Source organism: Rhincodon typus, chromosome 16, assembly GCF_021869965.1.
Source record: "Rhincodon typus isolate 14 chromosome 16, sRhiTyp1.1, whole genome shotgun sequence".
Classification (NCBI taxonomy): Eukaryota; Metazoa; Chordata; class Chondrichthyes; order Orectolobiformes; family Rhincodontidae; genus Rhincodon; species Rhincodon typus.
Window position 1 is genome coordinate 24,388,144 of NC_063347.1, and position 22,778 is coordinate 24,410,921.

At 40.3% G+C, this 22,778-nt stretch overlaps 1 protein-coding gene across 6 annotated transcripts in view; it reads right to left on the minus strand.

Moving 5' to 3' along the window:
* Positions 1 to 3,528, minus strand: part of ptpdc1b (protein tyrosine phosphatase domain containing 1b) — a 145,536-nt gene extending 142,008 nt beyond the window's left edge. For all 6 annotated transcript variants that reach the window (XR_007263920.1, XR_007263921.1, XM_048606758.1 and 3 more), the window contains exon 1: positions 3,357 to 3,528. The gene's annotated coding sequence lies outside the window, so the exon portion shown is untranslated. The remainder of the gene's footprint in view (positions 1 to 3,356) is intronic.
* Between the last annotated feature and the right edge of the window lie 19,250 nt (positions 3,529 to 22,778).

Here is a 22,778-nt window from a genome sequence, read left to right on the forward strand (position 1 = left end):
AGTGGAGCAGCTCACTAAATCATTTGAATTAAAAGACACTTAGAAAAAATTTCCATTCTTGAAAGATATTGATGAACCAGTTGAATATTTGCAAAACATGAGAGTCTACGGTCATCATTACTGATATTTAGTCCAATTATATTTGCACTTTTACAAAGTTAATTCAGATACAGAACTAGATCATAGTTGTAACGGGTGAGACTCAGTCATTCCTTCCCTCTGTCACAGAGAAATAGCGAGATAATCACTGACATAGCAAAAAAAAAAGAATGATAATGCAAGCGTACAAGAGGTACAGATAATTATGAGCAACAAGTACAGGTAAAGGCCCGCACTTTCTTCAATGTGAGTTACACAGGCACTCCACCTTTAGAAAGAAAACAATTGTTAGCAACTGAGCTTCCAGGAAATTTGTGCAGCCTACACAGTTCAGCACTCTGGAAAACAGACAGGCAAGTTACAAATGCTCCCTCTCTTTCACTCCTTCCTCAAACAATGCATTTCTCACCAGTATTTCATTATATTTTGGTAGGATGATGACCAATCAAATGTACCTGAAGGGTGTGCCTGAAGGGCAAAAGAGAAGGTATAAAGCCAAGAAATGAACTCAACCGATACAGTCATAGTCTTACAGCATGGAAACAGACCCGTCGGTCCAACTCGTCCATGCCTAACAACTTTCCCAAACTAAACTAATCCACTTGCCTGCATTTGGCTCACGTCCGTCTAAACATTCCTTGTTCATATACCTGTCCAAATGTCTTTTAAATGTTGTAACTGCACCTGCATCTAACACTGCCTCTGGCAGCTCATTCCACATATAAACCACCCTCTGAAAAGGTTGCCCCTCAGGTCCCTTCTAAATCTTTCTCCTCTCACCTTAAAATTATGGCCCCCAGTTTTGAATGTCTCCACCCTAGGGCAAAAAACCTTTGCTATTCATCTTATCTATGCCTATCATGATTTTATAAATCTCTACAAAGTTACCACTTCTCTCCCTTCAAGTCATTTGGGGCAAAATTAAAAAGGAGAGGCCAATTTTGCCAAACTAGCCAGAAATCTCAGTCATGCCATACGAAGGAAAGTGGCACTGGCATTGACTGCAAACTTCCTCATTATTGATAACACAGAATGGGGAAAATAAATTCAATGATTTGACGAGAGATGATAAGGTAACACATTTCCCCTTGTTCCACATCCATCTACACAACAATTTTAACTTCATAGACACCAGGCTTTCAGGAATTAGATAGCACTAGTAAAGAATTGACACCAGGTAGCTCACTAAGCACGGTGACCCTGAGAATCTACCCTCTTCCCAATGAGATGATTGCCTACAGCTTTTGAGCTTTGTGATGACTAGCATGACTACCCAGGTTACCTACTGCTCCCTTTCACAGTAGTACCTCAAGCTTCCTCCTCCTGGCAGATACCAATGCAGCAAATAAGAGCTGGTGCTCAGTTAGGAAGCAGCCAGAACTAATTGTGACCCACAACTCATTGGAAACACACAGTGCAGCTCTGGAGGTAAAAGTGCTCAGACTGCCATTCATAAATCATGCCTTTCAGATCAGGTGCACCAATCATGAATAATGCTTTTACGATCCTGAAACTGCTGTTGTATCACCCCTTCCACAAATCACTGGGGCTGCAGATCTAAAGCCTGAGCTTTAACTGGAAATCACCAATTAACATCCCAAATTAAAACTACACATTTTTCAAGTCAGGGCACACTATAAAGGAGAAAGAGAGATAGCTTTTAGGTACTGGAGCACTGAAATATTAAACATGGCTGAAATGCTTACAAAAATTCTTTATTTTATCAATTTTTAAAATCACTATAAAAAGAGTGCAACATAAAAGCGGTGGCAAAGAATACTTTAGCTTTCTTTGAAATTAACTGTACTGGAAATACTGAAAGCTTACTAAAAGTGTCAGGGCTTTTGAATTTCAAGTAAACATTCATAACTATCAACATGCAAAAAACTAGGCAATTACAGCAAACTTACAGATTTCTTGCTCTTTAAAAATATGTATATGAAGCACATAAGGTATGTGATTTAGCTACACTGATCAACAACCTCTACATTCAATCTCTGATTTATGCTGAGAAGGCAGTGGAAACATAATTGCTGCAAGGGCAATTGAACCATCCCTAAGGAATAGAAAGAAATTTAATCACTTCACATTAGTGAATACAACTTCAAATGCCATATCCTTACAACTGAACCCCCAGTAAGCAAGTACAGATACAACTATTTTAAATATTCCTTGATGATGGTTTGAGGAAAAAATAATCAAAATTCTCACTCCCGATTGCCGTTCATTGACTTCTGGGCCATTGTGCATTCATGTTCTACAGGAAAATAATACAAATTATTACATTTTCATTAATTAAAGGAAGCCTAATGATTTAAGTTACCTTTCCTCCCTTCTTGAAATGTTACTATTTTTCTACAGAGCGGTAAATGAACATCCTGAAACAGATTAATCATGAAATATTTGACAAACAAGCTCTTAATTGCTGATATAAAGTTTGTATTTATGTTTATTTTTATGACTCAACTATCCTCTTCAGGATAGGGGAAAGCAACCAAATTAAGCTTTACATCAAATAACAGTAAAAGTAATTGCTCACTTTTTTTTTTAAATTGAAATACAATACAAGAGTAATACACCTTCTAACATGCTCATGAAATACAGTAATGATCTCTCAGATTTCCTCATAATAAATATTTCATTAATACATACAATGCAGCTGTGTTTACAACCAACTATTATGCAGTTGTGTGTCCAGCTCCCATAAGTAAAACAACTATTACACATTCAGAGACGAGAAACAGGAGAAAACAAAAATCAATTTGTACCATATGATACTGTGGTCATACTGACGAAAGCTGCAATTTGGTTAGAGAACTTTTAAAAAAACACTTTATGTGCGTCAGAGTAGTTCAATATGATGGTCGAGCTACTATGTCGAACACAATTAAACAGGTAAAAGAGAATAATAGCAAACCGGGGAGGGGAATGGGGAAAGAGGGATGAATCAGGAATGCCAATCAGAGGGATGAATCAGGAATGCCAATCAGTATTTCCAACGTGTTTTGACTGACTGACTGACTGAGGCTAGCCTTTGAAGGTGCAGGCGATAAGAAAACATTGAGGAATGAACACAAACGCCTGGCAAAGCGAGCGCTTGCCTATCTGCCTGGTAGGTAGGCGGGCGGGAGGGCCTTGTCCGAGTCGGCCCGGTAAGGAGGAGGAGGAGGCGGCGCGGTATCAAGTAACAATCCAGCCGCCAGTGCGCCGTCGCTCCCTCCACCCAGACAGACAGACAGACGCCCCTATTCGCCTACCTTCCTGCCGCCACTTCTCCCTTCTCCGTTATGTGTCAGTGAGTGAGACCAGCCCCTGGTCGCTAGGCAGCTGTCCCCTACATTAATGGCGAAGCCGGTTCGCAACGCCGCGGTCGGGTGCTGGGTGCTGGGTGCAGGGAGCTAGGAGCCGGCTCGGGTCACGTGACCAGACGCTGACACCGGCCTTTTTGGAGATCTGGGGAGAAGAACCCCTTCATTTACAGGCACCCCAGCACAAAAAGAACACTATTCCCAGGCAAAACAACTGCAGCCTACAAACCGGTCCATCAGGAGAATGCAGTTAAAGTTTACCCAAGGATTTGTATTAGTTGTCATGGGAACAGTAAATTAATTTTCACTTGGATAAATACAGCATGCTGGCCACATTGAGCCCCTCCACAGACTGACTACACGGTGAAGGGAATTTTGAAAAGAACATGGGAATGACAATATAACCTCATTTGTTGTTTGCACTGAGATTTAACATTGGCATTAAACAATTTTAGCTCATTCACCGACAATAAACTGACAGTGTAAATCCAGTCTAGAACAAACCTGACATTGCTTGCAATGTAAATCTAGTACAACGACAAATTTGTTATGGAAGAGGCTTGACGGCATACGCCAGTACAGATTGCAAACCTTCATAACTTAATGTAATATCCAGAATGAGCCATTGGATCCAACTTGTTCTCTAAATATTTAAATATCTAACTTTCAGAATTAAAACAAATTACTACGGATACTTAAAAAAGTAAACAAAAACATAAATTGCTGGAGAAACTCGACACGTCTGGCAGTATCTATGGAGAGAAAGCGGAGTTAACATTTCAAGCTCAATGACCCTTCTTCAGAACTGTTGGTTTCTGGGAAAATGTGATACATATATATATATTCATAGATCATAGAATCCCTGAAGTGTGAAAACAGGCCCTTCTGCCCAACAAGTCCACACTGAATCTCAGAGCATCCCATCCAGACCCATCTCCCTTATAACCCACCTAATCTACACATCCATGAACACTACAGGCAATTAAAGCATGGTCAATCCACCTAGCCTGCACATCTTTGGAATGTGGGAGGAAACCGGAACACCCGGAGGAAACCCACACAGACACAGGGAGAACGTGCAAACTCCACACAGACAGTCGCCCGAGGGTGGAATTGAACCCGGGTCCCTGGTGCTGTGAGGCAGCAGTACAAACCACTGAGCAACCGTGCCGTGTACATATACACTGATGACAAGGGTCTGGGCCAGGGACTGAGGTGAGCAAATAATGGGCGAAAAGTTAGGCAAAAGAATTGTTGATAGTCAGTGAGGGAAGAAGAAAAACTGACAATGGGAACCATGAGTGGGTGAAAATAGGTTGGCTGTGCTGATAGAAGCCCATTGTCATGACATGTCCTGGGATGTGGGAATGGATAAAGGACAAGGGAGGAGCTGTTCAGGTTCTAACATTATTGAATTCAATCTTGAGTCATGGAGTCAAGCAGCATGGAAACAGACCCTTAGGTCCAACCAGTCCATTCAGAACATAATCCCAAACTAAACTAGTCCTACCTGCATGCACTTGGCCCATATCCCTCCAAACATTTCTCATTCATTTACTTATCCAAATGTTTTTCAAACATTGTAACTGTACCTGCATCCACCACTTCTGCTGGAAGTTCACTCCACACAGGAACCACTCCCTGTGCAAACATACTGCCTCCATGTCTTTTTTTAAATCCTTCTCTTCTCACCTTAAAAGTATGCCCCCTTGTCTTGAAATCCCCTATGCCTCACGATTTTATAAACCTTTGTAAAGTCACCTCTCAATGTCCAATGCTCCCGTCAAAAAAGTCCCTACCTATCCAGCCTCTCCTTATAACTCTAACTTTCCATTCCTGGGAACCTTCTGGTAAATCTCTTCTGAACCCTCTCCAGCTTAATAATATCCTTCCTCTAAAAGGGCGACCAGAAACTGGACACAGTACTCCAGAAAAGGCCTCACCAACATTCTGTACAACCTCAATATGATGTCCCAACTTGTAAACTCAAAGGCAAGCATGCTAAATGCCTTAACCAACGTGCCTGTATATGATGCAAACTTCAAAGACTTATGATCACCTAGGTCTCTCTGTTCTACAACACTACCCAAAACCCTACTTTTAATTGTACAAGACCTGCCCTTGTTAGTTTTACCAAAGTGCAGTATCTTGCATTTATCCAAATTAAACTCTATCTGCCACTCCTCAGCCCACTGATCCAGTTGATTAGGATCTCTTTGTAATCTTAGATAACTTTCTTCACTGTCCACTATATCAACAATTTTGGTGTCATCAGCAAACTTACTAACAATGCCTTCCATATTCTCATCTAAATCATTCCTATAAATGACAAACAAAAGTGGACCAAGCACTGATCCCTGTGGAACACCCCTGATAATAGGCCTCCAGTTCAAAAATCAACCCTCTACCATCACTCTGTCTCCTGCTGTTAAGTCAATTTTGAATCCAATTGGCAAGCTCACCCTGAATCCCATGTGATCTAACTTTATTAATTAGTCTACCACGTGGAACCTTGTCAAAGGCTTTACCAAATTCCAAGTTAGAAGAAACTGTTGAAAAGAAATTCTGGAAAGCTATAGCATCTGAACTGAGGTGATATGAGGGAGTTAGGGTTCTTAGACGTATACCTTATTGATGACAATCATACCCTTTAAACTCAAAGCCTGATTGATACAGTAAGACAATAAGACTATAAGAAATAGGAACAGGAGTAGGCTGTTTGGCCCCTGAGCCTGCTCCACCATCAACAGGCTGATCAAACATCCTCACATCCACTTTCTTGTCCTTTCCCCTTAAACCCTAATTTCCCCTATTGATTACCCGAAGCGTTAACTCTGTTTTTCCTTCACAGATGCTGCCAGATTCTATCTATCACAGCCTTAAATATACTGAAGGACTCTGCCTCCACAGCACTCTGTGGCAAAGAGTTCCAGAGACTGACAACTCTTTGAGAGAAGAAATTTCTTCTCATCCCAGTCTCGGGTACTGGCACCCCTTTATTCTCCCCTGGTCCTAGACTCGCCTGTGAGGAAAACATCCCCTTAGCATTTACACTGTCAAGCCACTTAAGAATCCTATATGTTTCAAGAAATCACCTCTCATTCTTCTAAAAACCAGTGATTAGAGTCCCAAGGTGTTAAGCTATTGTTCATAAGACAATCCCTCCATATCAGGAATTATCCTAATGAATTTTCTCTGATCAGCTTCCAAAGAAATTACATATTTTGGTTTTATAATGTGTGATTTTGTCCAAGGATGGATATAGTGAGGGATGTTTTGGGGAATTCCTTACTTTGCAGGTCACTATAAGGAATCAGCCTTCATTGCTGGCATAACCACTCCCTGCCATCCCCCTCCTGATATAATCAGTCCACCCTGCAATGTACATATGGTGGTTGCACCCCACCTCCACTTCCTGATTCACATCAGACCCACCTCCAGTTAAAGCTTTCCTTCCCTCTCACCTTCACAGCTACCTAGACCATCACCCATCTACAAGGCCAGTTTGGCTGAGTGAGAATTTTCACATTATTTTGCTGATACCCTGGAAATATTCTATGGAAACCTGGTGGTAAGTAAACCACCATGTTGAGTAGAACTGAGCTAAAGTACAGAAAGTAGATTATTATAGTAAATGGTTGTTTTTGTCAGATTGGAGGGAAATGTGACTAGCATTGGGACTATGCACTTTTTGATTTTTATATATTAATGATTGGATTTGGGTTTGATGAATATAATTTTGAAATCTGCAATGACATACAGTTCAAAAATACTGTATAATAAACAAAGGAGGAGGATAATAAGAGATTTAACAAGGGCATAGATGGTGACAAGAGTAGACACTTCTTTAAAATTTATTTTTGTAGAATTTGGACATCACTGGTTGGCCAGAATTTATTGTCCATCCCGAGCTGCCCTTGAGAAGGTGTTGTGAGCTGCCTTCTTGAAGCATTGCAGTCCACCTGCTGTGGGTTGACCCACAATGCCATTCAGGAGGAAATTCCAGGATTATGACCCAGCAACAGTGATGGAACAGTGATTTATTTCCAAGTCAGAATGGTGAGTGGCTTGGAGCGGAATTTAAGTGTGGTGGTGTTCCCATGAATTTGCTGCCCCTATCCTTCTAGACAGAAGTGGTCATAGGTTTGCCTGAGGATCTTTGGTGAATTTCTGCTGTGCATCTTGTAGACAGTACACACTGCTGCTAATGAGCATTGGTGGTGGAGGGTGTGGATGCTTGTGGATGTAGTGCCAATCAAGCGGGCTGCATTCCCTTGGGATAGTGTCAAGCTTCTTGAGTCTTGTTGAAGCTGCACTCATCCAGACAAGTGGGCAGTATTCCATCACACTCCTGACTTGTGCCTTGTAGATGGTGGACAGGCTTTGTGAGTGTGTGCGGGGTGTGTGGGAGGGGTGGTGGTGTCAGGAGGTGAGTTCCTCGCCGCAGCATTCCTAGCTTCTGACCTGCTTTTGTAGCCATTGTGTTTATGCGGCAAGTTGTGTTGAGTTATCAATGATAACCCCCAGGATGTTCATAGTGGGAGATTCAGCGATGGTATCACCACTGAATGTGACGGGGCTATAGTTAGATTGTTGCTTATTGGTGATAGTCAGACACTGGCATTTGTGTGGTGCAACTATAACTTGCCACTTGTCAGCCCAAGCCTGGATATCGTCCAGGTCTTGTTGCATTTGAACAGTATCTGAGGAGTCGTGAAAGGTGCTGAACATTGTGCAATAAGCAGCGAACATCCCCACTTCTGACCTTATGATGGAGGGAAGGTCTTGATGAAGCATCTGAAGATGGTTGGCCTGAGGACAGTACCCTGAGGAATTCCTGCAGAAATGTCCTGGAGTTGAGATAACTGACCTTCAACAACCACGATCATTTTCCTATCTGCCAGGTATGACTCCAACCACTGGAGAGTTTTCCCCCAATACCCATTGTTTCCAGTTTTGCTAGGACTCCTTGATGCCACACCCAGTCGAATGGAGCTTTGATGTCAGGGGCTGTCACTCACACCTTACCTCTGGAATTCAGATCTTTTGTCCAAGTTCAAACCAAGGCTGAAATGAGGTCAGAAGTTGAGTGGCCCTGGCAGAACCCAAACAGGGTGTTACTGAGCAGATTATTGGTGAGAAGGTGTTGCTTGATGACACCTTCCATCACTTTACTGATGTTCGAGAATAGACTGATGGGGCCAATAATTGGCCAGTTTGGATTTGTCCTGCTTTTTATGTACAGAACACATTGTCCATATCGTTGGTTAGATGCCAGTAGTGAAACAGCTTGGCTATGGGAGTGGCAAGTGCTGGAGCACAAGTCTTCAATACAATTGCCAGAATATTGCCATGGTCCATAACCTTTATAGTACCGAGTACCTCCAACTATTTCTTGGTATCACATGAAATAAATTAATTGGCTGAAGCCTGGTATCTGTAATGCTGGAGACTACTGGAGGAGGTCAAGATGGATCATCCACTTGACATTTCTTGATGAAGATTGCTGCAAATGCTTTAGTATTATCTTTTGCACTGATGTACTGGGCTCTTCCATCATTGAGGATGGGGATATTTGTGGAGCCTCCTCCTCCAGTGACTTGTTTAATTCTCCACCAGCATTCTTGACTGAATGAGGCAGGTCTGCAGAACTCAAATCTGATCTGTTGGTTGTGGGATCACTTAGCTCTGTTTATCACTTGTTGCTTATGCTGTTTGGCATGCAAGTAGTCCTGTTTGGTAGCTTCACCAGGTTGACACCTCATTTTTAGGTATGCCAGGTGCTGCTTCTGGCATGCCCTCCTGCACTCTCCATTGAACCAGGGTTGATTCCCTAGCTTGATAGTAATGGGGGATAGGCCAGGCCATAAGGTTACAGATTGTGCTGGATTATAATTCTGCTGCTCTTGATGGCCCACAGTGCCTCATGGATGCCCAGTCTTGAGTTGCTAGATCTGTTCAAAGTCTGTCCTGTTTGGCACATTGATAGTGCTACACAACACTGCAGGTTATAATCAATGTGAAGGCAGGACTCCGTCTCCAGAAGGACTGTGCGTTGGTCGCTCTTACTGATACCTTCATGGACAGATGAATCTGTAGCCGGCAAATTGGTAAGGACAAGTTCAAGTACGTTTTTCCCTTCTGTTGGTTCTCTCACCACCTGATGCAGACGCAGTTTAGCAGCTATGTCCTTTAGGACCTGACCAGCCGAATAAGTAGTACCGCTGCTGAGCCACTCTTGGTGGTAGACATTGAAATCCTCCACCCAGAGTCCATTTTGTGCTCTTGCTATCTTCAGCGCTTCTTCCAAGTGTTGTTCGACATGGAGGAGCATTGATACATCAGCTGAGGGAGAACAGTATGTGGTAATCAGTAGAAGGTCTCCTTGCCTAGGTTTAACCTGAAGCCATGAGACTTCATGGTGTCTAAAGTCAATGTTGAGGACTCCCAGAGCAACTCCCTCCCAACTGTATTCCAGAGTGCCACCACCTCTGCTGAGTCTGTTCTGCTGGTGGGACAGGACATATCCAGCAATGGAGATGGTGGTATCTGGGACATTGTCTGTGACATATGATTCCATGAGTATGACTATGTCAGGTTGGTGCTTGGCTGGACAGCTCTCTCAATTTTGGCACTAGCCCCCAAATGTTAGTGAGAAGGATTTTGCAGGGTTGTCAGGGCTGTTTCTGCCGTTGTCTTTTTCGGTGCCTAGGTTGATGCTAGGTGATCCGTCTAGTTTCATTCCTTTGAGATTTTGTAGCGATTAACACAACTGAGTGGCTTGCTAGGCCGTTTCAGAGGGCAATTGAGAATAAACTACATTGCTGTGGGTCTGGAGTCACATGTAGGCAGATTTCCTTCTCTGAAGGACATTACTGAACCAGATGGGCTTTACCGACAATCAACAATGATTTCATGGTCATCAGTAGATTCTTAATTCCAGATTTTTTTCATGGAATTCAAATTCCACCATCTGCCGTGGCGGGATTCAAACCTGAGTCCCTGTGTCTCTGGATTAACAGTCTAACAATAAATACGATTATCCTCCCCTGATGATACCAAGAAAGAATATTGCGAAGAAGATATAAGTAACTTACAGATGAATTTAGATACATTGAGTAAGTGAATTAAAATCTAGCAGATGGAGTACAATGTGAGAAAATACAAAGTTGCTTACTTTGGCAAAAAGAATAAAAAAGTAGAATAATTACATAAACCGAAAACAGTTGCAGAATTTTGAGTTGCAAAAGGATTTATGGTGCTTGAGTTGCAAAAAGTTAATATGCAACTACATTGCTTCTAATTTTTCCTGGCGTTACACAGGGTATGGAGCAGCAACTTCCGGAATTAGAAGCCTACCCGTCTGAATGCGGATTAGCATGCGTGGAACATCTGACCAACTATACAATGCCCACATCTCACAAATGAATAAAAACATGCATCAAATGGCCTCTTACGCTGCACTCCTCTACGTTTCTAAATTTAAATTAGTTAATAAATAGTACAAATTAGCTATTACTCATGCCATTCCTATTTGATTGCTGATAACAGCCCTCATACCTGATCAAGCTGCCTTACAATTCATATTATATTTACTCACCATGTCACATAAGCTATAAGAATAATGTTTTGCTCTCTTTATTTTCCTCATCTCTCCTTTGCATAAATTGCCTTAATTTGCTTTTTATTCTTTAAGTTAAAATAACTGAAACTTTCATATTTACCTAAAACTGTTAAATAAATATTATGAACACTAAACCAGCAGTTGTTACCAAATCACATTAAACACTATGAAGTAATGAAAAACATCAAAGAGCTCACTAGAAAGTTTTCTTAAGGATAAAAACTATAAATTCAATGTTTCATTGTGTATCACATTTGGTAAACCTCAGTTACCAAACAGAAAACCAAAATTTGTGGAAACATGAAAATGTCATTCCTGAAAGCCAACCTGTCAAAATTGAATAATTTATTTAAATTGTACAAAATAGGGTTTCATTTCTCGTAATTTTCCTCCCTTTTCTTCTCAACTTTTCTGAAGCCATTGACTCATACTTGGGATTGGTACCATTCTTCAGTGTCTTTCCCAAGTGAGCATTTTTCTTATGTGTGCTTTATAGCGAGGGTTTAATTTTAAACTAACAGGGAACAAATAGGTTTGAGTTAGCCTTCCAAGTTTAGTCACTGTAAAAGTCAATGGAAAGTAGAGTCAAGCTGGATATAAAACAGATGGCCAAACCACCAAAATCAAACAAGTTAGGTTAAAATTTATCCCTGGGCAGCAGCCAATTACTTGTTCATGGGGAGGTGAGATATCACAGTTAATTCTCACAATCCGGACTCGAAATCACAGTCACAGAGTTAGTAATCTCAATCACGTTGTCCTTTACAACTCCTTAAAATGGTGATATGAGGACCAATGACTGTCCTTGATTTATATTCATTAGTTTAACATAGACCGAGATTAAACATGAGACATTTGTGATCTGAATCAAGTCCAGGGATTTGCCTGATTGTATTCACTATCTGAGGAATGGTCACATCATTTTTTTTATTCATTTGTAGAATGTGGGCATCGCTGGCAGTCCAGCATTTATTGCCCATCCCTAGTTGCACTTAAGAAGGTGGTGGTGAGCTGCCTTCATGAACCGCTGCAGTCCACCAGCTGTAGGTTGATCCACAATGCCATTAGGGAGGGAATTCCATGAGTCTGACCCAGTGACAGTGAAGGAACAGTGATATAATTCCAACTCAGGATGGTGAGTGGCTTGGAGGTGAACTTGGAGGTGGTAGTCTTCCTCTATGTCTGCTCCCTTGTCCTTCTAGATGGATGTGGTCATGGGGTTGGAAGGTGCTGTCTGAGGATCTTTGGTGAATTTCTGCAGTGTATCTTGTAGATAGCACACACTGCTGCTACTGATCTTCGGTGGTGGAGAGCGCAGATGCTTTTGGATGTAGTGCCAATCAAGCGGGCTGCTTCGTCCTGGATGGTGTCAAGTCTCTTGAGTATTATTGGGGCTGCACTCATCCAGGCAAGTGGGGAGTATTCCATCACACTCCTGACTTGTGCCTTGTAGATGGTGGGCAGGCTTTGAGGAGTCAGGAGGTGAGTTACTCGCCACAGTATTCCTAGCTTCTGGCCTGCTCTTGTAGCCACAGTATTTATGTGGTGAGTCCAGTTGAGTTTCTGGTCAATGATAACCCCCAAAATGTTCATCATGGAGGATTCAGTGATGGTAACACCATTGAATGTCAAGGGGTGGTAGTTAGATTGTCTCTTATTGGTGATGGTCATAACCTGGCATTTGTGTGGTGCGAATGTCACTTGCCACTTGTCAGCCCAAGCCTGGATATTGTCCAGATCTTGTTGCATTTAAACATGAACTGCTACAGTATCTGAGGAATCATGAATGGTGCTAAACATTGTGCAACCATTGGCGAACATCCCCACTTCTGACCTTATGATGGAGGGAGGGTCATTGATGAAGCTGTTGAAGACGGTTGGGCCGAGGACAGTACCCTGAGGAACTCCTGCAGAGATGTCCTGGAGCTGAGATGATTGAACTCCAACAACCACAACCATCTTCCTATGCGTCAGGCGTGACTCCAACCACCAGAGAGATTGCCCCTGATACACATTGATTCCAGTTTTGCTAGGGGTCCTTGATGCCACACCAGTTGAATGCAGCCTTGATGTCAAGAGCTGTCACTCTCACTTCACCTCTAGAATTCAGCTTTCTTGTCCATGTTTGAACCAAGGTTGTAACAAGATCAGGAGCTGAGTGGCCCTGGCGGAACCCAAACTGGGCGTCAGTGAGCAGGTTATTGCTGAGCAGCTGCTGCTTGATAGCACTGTTGATGATGCTGTCCATCACTTTACTGATGATTGAGAGTAGACCAATGGGGCAGTAATTGGCCGGGTTGGAATTGTCCTGCTTTCTGTGTAAAGGACATACTTGGGCAATTTTCCACATTGCCAGGTAGATACCAGTGTTGTAACTGTACTTGAACAGCTTGGCTAGGGGAACGGCAAGTTCTGGAGCACATGTCTTCAGTAATATTGCCAGAATGTTGTCAGGACCCGTAGCCTTTGCAGTATCCAGTGTCTCCAACTGTTTCTTGATATCACATGGAGTGAATCGAATTGGCTGAAGACTGCTATCTGAAACGCTGGGACAATTGGAGGAGGCCGAGATTAATCATCCATTCGGCACTTCTGGCTGAAGATTGCTGGGACATTGTCTGTATAGTATGATTCCGTGAGTATAACTATGTCAGACTGATGCTAAACTAGTCTGTGAGACAGCTCTCCCAATTTTGGCTCTGGCCCCCAGATGTTAGTGAGGAAGAATTTGCAGGGTTCACAGGGCTGTTTCTGCTGTTATCTTTTCTGATGCCTAGGTCGATGCCAGGTGATCCATCCGGTTTCATTTCTTTGAGACTTTGTAGCGATTGGTACAACTGAGTGGCTTGCTAGGCCATTTCAGAGGGCAATTGAGAGTGAACCACGTTGCTGTGGGTCTGGAGTCACATGTAGGTAGCAGATTTCCTTCCCTGAAGGACATTAGTGAACCAGATGGGTTTTTCTGACAAGTGGCATTGATTTCATGGTGATCAGTAGATTCTTAATTCCAGACACTTTTTTTAATTATTGAATTCAAATTCCACCATCTGCCGTGGTAGGATTTGAAGCTGACCACCGAATATTAGCTGGGTTTCTGGATTAATAGTCTAGTGATAATACCACTAGGCCATCACTACCCTAGTTCGGGGCAATAGCAGATAGTTAGGGGCAATTGTTGGGGGGCAATAGCAGATAGTTAGCTGAGACCTGGTATATGATCAGAGGGGACTGTGCAGTGTCAACGGTTTGGTCAAGGCAATTCATTGTGACTCTATCCTTGATATGGCAAGGGTGCAGGACCAAAATAGTGCAAGTCTCAACTCACAAGTGAATCTGGGAGATTTGGTTAGCTTAGTTAGCTGGATGTCTGGTTTGTGATGGAGAGTGATGCCAATAGCGCAGATTCAATTTCTGCACCAGCTGAAGTCACCATGAAGGTCCCACCTTCTCAACTGCACCCTTTGCCTGAGATGTGATAACCCTCAGGTTAGACCACCACCAGTCATCTCTCTCTAATGACGGAGCAGCCACATGCTCCTCTGGGACTATGACAACTTTATCTGGGAGGTCAAACCTGCTCTGTTTACAAAAACCATCAATTCATCTTGTTCCTCCTGACTTAAGAATCAGGCAGTGAGGTAATTAGCATTTTCAGTCATTGCTCTGTGTGTACAATTGATTATGCCTTCTAGAAACCGGCAATCAGAGCACCCTATCACAAACCAGCAGTATTTGTGAACAGAAAAGGATTCCGCTTCCTTAGTATTCAAATAATTTGTAAACATGACAGCCAGGTATTGCAGGTCTGTGCTACATATCTAAGGAGACGCCATGACTTGTACATCCTGATCGATCAGAGGTGCCAGGCTCTTTCAAAAGTCCTGGACCCATACAAGTCTGATAGCGGGGTATCGAGGGACACCCCTCTACACCTGGCTGATGATACCGCAAAGAAATTCTCAGACTGCCGCCAAGGAGAGATACAATGCTGTCCATGGTTCGGCCAAGGCCATTGCAGAACAGATCATAGCCCACATGAAGGTGAGGTGCCCAGAGAGCTCAGGCAGTACTATGCAGTATACCCCAGACACAGTGTTCCATATTATAGAGATGTGCTGCAATCTGCAAAGCTTCAGTTGCCAAAATGGAGATGTGTTGGCTGAAGAGAAGATGGAGAAAAAAGAGGAAACCTCTGAGGGGGAACATGAGGGTGAGGATCTTAAGATGGGCCAGGAGGGCCAAAAAGTAGATGAAAACAGGGTATTGTCTGCCAAACCCAAGACGCCAGAGGGTACCTTATTAACATCTGTTTCCAATATCACTCAGCTGAATTAAGACTTTCTACTTACAAGCGATTGTTTCATTTGCGCAATTTACTTCAACCTTTTGTTTGCTGTCTTCCAAATTCCTCAAGGATTGAGTAGTTTTTCTATTTGATTGAGCAATGCAATAAATGTTGCCTTTTATTTTCAACTATGGCTCTGATATCCTCTCTTGAGCAAAAGTTTCAGTAAGTGTGCTATCTTGCTCTGAGCCAACATTAGCTCTAATGCAACTGTGAAAAGAGCAAGCACTTCTATTACCTTGCTGGTTGAAGATGCTCCAATTTTTCCACATCAGATTATTTTAACTGGTCCTACTGGTACAATAAGATGACAACATATATTAAAAGAATGAATATATGTTTACAAAAGTACACATTATATGCAATGACATTTGTCATCAATGTAACTTCTCCCCCTAAGTCTAGGTGCAGGCTGGACTTCTATGGCTGAGTTGAAGGGAGCCTGCTGAGCGTTGTGCCCTGGTGGAGATTGGCAAACTTCCCCTTTGGGCTTTGGACCAAAGGGCCGCAGCGAGCTGAGCATGTTGTGCACAGGGGATGATTCACTTCTCCTTCGATTTAGCTACAGGAATAAATTATGGTGTCAACGATTAACTTTCCATATTACAAGAGACATTCACTTCTTATTAAAAATATTTATTGGACTACCAAAAGTTAATTTACTAAATGGTTTTGTATTAAATTGGGCCCACTGTTTAGTTCTGCCAGTGTATTAACTAAATTAACTAAACTAATTATTTTGAAAAATTTAAAATCGTTGTAATTGACTTTTTATAATGCAGCAGTAGGTAGCAGAGTTAGAAGTCCACCTGGAGGGTTCTGCCATGAACTCGAACCATGGCTTTGAATGAAACATTCCCTCTAAGTAGATCTATGAGTAATTTCTAAAGCAGACCACAAGATGGAGGAATTCAAGAAAGCCGAGTGCTTCAATTTTCATGGGGGAGGGGAGTAAAAATGCCGCAACTGGAAATCTCCAAAGCGGATCATCTCTTTCAGCTAAGTTTATTCTGTCTTTCTCAGTTAAAAGAGTAAATATCGAAATTCTACAAAAAAATGAGACAGGACAGAGAAGAAGTGTGTATATATTGTAAAGAATATATCTTTAATAACAATCTGTTATTGAGAAATGTAGTATACAAACAAAGGCAGTTTAGAGTGACTAGGGCAAATATCAATTTTGACCTTACTCTCATGGCAAATAACATAAGAGATAACCTGAAATTATACTGCATCCACCCCACGCCAGCCTGGAACAATGCTGTGCATTCAAAGTGTACTGTGCCAGTCCAGACAAAGCAAGAGGTGCTGCTATTTCATGTCCTAAACAATCAATGTGGCTGGGCCTTAAATCAAAAAGGCATAATTTTAAACATATCAAGGCTACAAGATTATTGCATTTAGTTAAAGATGGATGCTAGTAGCCAGAATGCTATGATTGTATTCACACATTCATAGGAAGTGTAAAGTCAACTTTCTCATCAATCTATAATTACTAAACCTCCATGCACTCAAATTCTAGGAGAGTTCCTGGGGCAGAGAGTGTGCCAGAAAATTGGTTGCATGCAATTCTAACACCCATCCCCACCTGTAGGGAAGCTCCAGTTATCGCAAGGCAATGTAATGAAGGAGAATTAATCAACCAGGTTTTTACCCATTTTGCAATTTGCACAGAAAGATATGAAAATTTCTCAGGAGTGAGGATCAAGAAAAAGAGCTTTTGTTTTCTAATTTTATTTACTCCAATTATTGTTATCAACCACATTATACATTTTTGTATGTGTTCCAAAGAAGGGTTACTGGACTAACATGTAAACTCTGCTTTCTCTCCACAGATGCTGCCAGACCCGCTGAGTTTCTCCGGCAATTTCTACTTTTGTTTCATACATTTTTGTACTTTACCTTTTAATTTCTGTCATCCATAACCTACCTTCTAATTCTACCTAAAATACTGAAAACACTGATAACATATGATGAAAAACATTGTCCTAATCCTAAAGTAGTTGTATGTGACTTTGTAAAGAATGGAAACTAAATTAAGGAAATTTTACCTGATATCAGTGACATCAAAATTATAAGATTTCCTCTGATCACCGATTCCACTAAAATCATAAGCATGCTCTAAGATAATGCTATCATGGCTTTTTTAGAAATAGCAATCAGATTCAATCTTTTCACTAAGCTTTTGATGGTACATCTCTTCATCAGAACTCCTTTGTTCTCTGAGAGTGCATATCAGGAATCTATGTATGTGCTGCCATGATTGTCTGTTTTCAACCCCCACTTCTAAATTTAATGAGCAGTAAAAAATTGGGCGCATGCATCTGGATTCTCAAATATATGCCATGTGCACAGAAGATGTACATTTACCCCAATGTCAGCAACAAAATAACCCAAAAATGGTGAGTTACGCATTCCAGACTTTTTCTGTCATCTCTGGGGGAAGGACTAAATGGTTACAGGGTAACTTCAACATCAGAGGAAATAAACTGGCACTGTGTCAAATATCTTTTTTCAATCATATTTTGATTATTTTAGTGATGATTTTGAGAACTTCAGTACTATTTATAGAACCATAAGAAAGTCTTAAAACATACACACACATTTGTTTTAATTCCAAGTGTAGTCAACAGTGTCCCATTAAAATATGACTCATCTATTAAAATTTATGGCTAAACTAACATTGCTGACACCTATGAAAAAAATAAATGGTGTAGTCTATTGCCTGTAAATATGAGTCTCAAACATAATTTGCCATAATTCAGTCTCAGATATAATATCAGGTGAAGTTCTGATTGGCAGAACAGCTGCAAATCCATAATGCAAAAGGTCACATCAGGTCAGTCTCACGATAGAATATAATATAAATGAAGTAAAGTATCGACTTAAAGTCTTAAAGACAAATAAAATCATTAAAATGTGCTGAACAAGTTCAAAAGTGAAAGATATTTTAAAAACTGAGAAAAAAGGCATTTTCAGAAGACAATGAGGTTTATTTCAATGTAGAATTTACTAGCATTGAAAAACAAAGAGATTCGGAGATAAAAGAGTAGTCAATATGTCAATTGTAAGCTATGAATTCAACTGGCTTACTGATAGCATTTGCTTTATCTGAAAAAGAGATATGGAAGTTTAAAATATTTGAGTGAAATGCACCAAATGCTAGCTGTGAACACTATGATGATGTCCAAAACTGACGCTTCCAAGACAGTAATTCAGGCAACTTTTTGTCTAGACTATTCACATGTTTTATACAGAATACCTTGATTGAGAGCAGGCCTTTGTTTATTGGTACAGCAATCTGCAAGTGACGTTATAACTTAAACTGTGAGCTGGATGCTGCAGTCAACAGCAAAGCAGTAACATTTACTGCTGACACCAAAGAAAACTGCACAAGTGGTGTGTTGTGGTTTTTTCTGTTCCTGGTGGCAATTTAAATGTGGAGTAAAGTCAAAGAAATTTCTCATTCTGCAGCAGCAGTGATGTCAACAAGTAGGTAATCAACCAATCACATTGAAGTATTCACAGACAGCAAACCAGGAAATTAAAAGAACTAGGTATCCATTGCTTCAAATTAAAATTTTCAGGTAACAAAATAAGTGATTATGGTTACATTAAGTTAGGAGCTAAAATATTTTTTTCAAAACGTTGACTATAAAATATGAGTAATGTATCAATATCTAAAGTTTTTTAATTCCATAAATATAAAATTGACTTCACATGACCAATGAGAATGTTTATCAATAATTATGAATTTGATACATTGTTAATAACCAAATTACACTGAATTCCACAAAATGTAACATTTTCAAAGGTTTTCACTACAAGATTAGCAGCCTAAGAGTGGAGGTTCTCGCAAATGACTAGACTTCCCATTGATTACAATTCAGCGGATGCCTCAAGAATACATCCTCTGAAGAAAAGTAGGATCATTGACAGTAATTTCAGGATATATTAAATCTTTTCACCAATGCAGGCTCCATAGATTCATATCAATTTCAGTGGAACAATGATGGTGATCATAGATAGTTTCAACTTCATTACCACCATATAATCCAAGTTTATGTTTTTATCTTCTTATTGCCCCCTGGTCATTGTCTCTTTATAGAAGTTTCATTCCTGAAAGTCTTATCAGGAGTTGTTTTCTGTTGCAATTTAAAAGCAGTACTGCAAGTTAATTTGATAGAAACTGAAACATATGCTGAAAATGGCTGGTTTTGGTTTCCCTTGTTTGCACCTTTGCTATTTTTTCTGCAATTTTAAATTTTATTTAAAATCATTAAACTTTTGTTTTAAAAACTGAGTTATTTGTCATTCAGCATTTTGAAATTTTCACAGTATCCATTTTCCAAACAGGCCTGAAATCCAATTTTTAAAGCATTTATACTGCAAAGATCAATTTTAAAAGTTGTCACTGAGTCTCCGGAGAAAACAGTTTACGATGGGAAAACAAAACTTATGACTTCTTCTATGCGCATTCCATAGTAACAATTCCAAGTGTCTAAAAGATGGTGTGGTGAGCACATTAAATTAGCACTGGTAGAAATCAGGACTGGAACTGCTCTTATACTGCCACTCATTAAATTTGAGTTCCCAAGAATTGATGACTATGTGATTAGTACTTGGGTTTATATAAGTAAATTCAACTGTTGTATTAAAGCAGCAGAGCAGCCGCTCGGGGAGAAATTGTATGAGGTGGCCAGTTTGATTTGGTAATACGAATTAAAACAGCAGGCTCACACATATTCCTCTCCCAGATTCTAAATTAAACAAATGCCAGTGCAACTGGCTGTTGAGAAATTCTGATACCACTGGTAGAAGATTTCTGTACTTTGAAGCATTCTTTAGCAACTTTCCTTTAGCAAATACAGCTAACTGTAACATTCTCCCATATTTGTACTAATTTGAATTAGATGTTTGGAGGCAAACAAGGACAAGAAAGAGGTACTTGCAGTTATATAATCTTTTTTCTATCCTCAGGATGTTGTAATGTGTATCAGAGTCATTGAAGTACTTTTGAAATGATGATACTGCTGTAATGAATGCATTTTTACAGCCAGTTTATAGATAGCAATGCACCACAACAACAATGTGATAAACGACCAGATAGCTTTTTTTTGTGATGCTGGTTCAGGAATAAATGTTGGCAAAGGCAGTGAAAGTATGCCCTCTACTTTTCTTCTAATAGAACAGTGTCATCTGTGCAATTAACTGAAGAGCAGATGGAGCCTCAGCTCAAAAGCTTATCCAAAATGTAACATTTCTGCCAGTTTAACATTTTTTCAGTATAACAATTAAGTGTTAACTTAAGTTATGCACTTCCATCTCAGAGAAAGGTCTTGAAACCTACGAATATCTCACTCAACTGCAGTTTTGCTGTGTAAACAATTCTGAGACCCTCAGAATTATCAAAACCATAATACTGGGAATGAAGTATAAACATGCATCATGCTAGTTTGCAAAAAACATTGGCTTGGCATTGACATAAATGATACACAAGCCATTTGTTTTTCACTTTTTAAAATATTTTATAACTGATCTTTATTAGAATAGCTGAGGAAATGTCTTGCAATGTAAATTAATTGTGAACTTTAAATCACTTCATTAAACAACTACAAAATTGACTATTTTAAACAATAGAGCCATGTAATTTCAACCCAAAGAACTGCGAATGCTGTGAATCAGGAACAAAAACAAAGTTGCTGGAAAAGCTCAGCAGGTCTGGCAGAACTATGAAGGAAAAACAGAGTTAACATTTTGGTCCGGTGATCCTTCCTCCTGTTCTGAGGGAGGTCACCGGACCCGAAATGTTAACGTTGTTTTTTTCTTCACAGATGTTGCCAGACCTGCTGAGCTTTTGCAGCAACTTTGTTTTTGAGCCATGTAATTTCAATTATTTTACCATTTTGTTGAAGTAGCAATATACAGATTACAATCAGGTATATGGGGCTGTTTCATATTCTTCCAGAACTCATTTCACAAATCACCCAAAGTCGGCTTTGGTAAAACTCTAAAAGCACTTTTAATTATTTAGGTAATAAATTAGTGTCATAGAATTAATACGTGAATTAGTTGTCTGGAATTAAGTGTTCAATTTTTTGAGGAGGTTTGAATTTTGATTGGAGAAAGTCACCTGCATGATTACTCAAATTGCTATACAGTATTTGGACTCACTGTGCGGATATATTTGTAGAAAAGAATACAACATTATTAGATTTTGTTTCAGAAATTTACAAAATGTATGTCCAAATTGTAATAATGAGAGAGCCATTACATTTCCATTTTTCATTAGTGTATATCAGTTCCCACCGAAGAGAGAAATCAGCAATATCATACCATATCTGACACTAGAAAGGAGTGATATGGAATCCTTTGGAGGGTTTAGTCTCACACTTCTTCAGTTTGCTAGTGGTGCTAGCAATGAGTTATTATTCCAAGAGGCATCAAGATGACATTTAAGGTGTTTAGTGACATATCAGATTTCTAAGCCAAAAATGTAAACAAAACTTGTTTAAAGTATTTCAGAGTGTCCTAATTGTAGATGACACAAACATTGATGGGAAGGCAAGTGCTGGTGACGATGCAAAGAATATGCAGAGGGCATAGACAGGTTAAGCAAATGTGCAAAAAATTGTCAGGTGGAATATATTGTTGGGTTATGCACTTTGGTAGGAAGAATAGAAGAGCTGACTATATGGAGACAGAGAAAGGTTACAGAAAACTACATCAATGAGGGATTGGGAACTTCCCTGATATAAGTCACAAAAAGCTAGCATGTTAGTTCAGCATACAATAGTGAAGGCAAGTGGAATGTTGGTCTTTATTTCAAAGGGAATGGAGCATAAAAGCTGGGAAGTCTTGATAAAACTATACAAGTAACTAATTAGACCACAGCTAGAATTCTGAACAAGACCCCTTAAAGTACACAGGCATTGGAAGCAGTCCAGAGAAGTTTCACTTTGTTGATTTGGGTTTGGAGGGACTGTCTTATGAAGAGAGATTGAATAGATTGAGTCTGAACTCAATGTAATTTAGAAGAATAGGAGATGACTTTATTGAAACATATAAGTTTTTAGGGGATTTGACAGGGTAGATGTAAAAAAAGTTGTTCCCATTGTGGAAGAGTCTAAGAGCAGAGAGTGTAACCTCAGATTTAGGGATCATCCAGCTTTCAGAGGGCAGCAAATCTGTGGAATTCATTACCACAGAAGTTTGTGGAGGTTGGGTCATCAACTATATTCAAGGCTGAGAGAGATAAATTTTTAATCTGTAACAGAATCAAGGAGTATAGAGGAAAGCCAGGAAAGTGGAGTTGAGGATTATCAGATCAGTCATGATCTCATTGAATGGCTGAGCAGATAGGACGGACCGAATGGCCTAGTTCAATCCCGACGTTGTATGT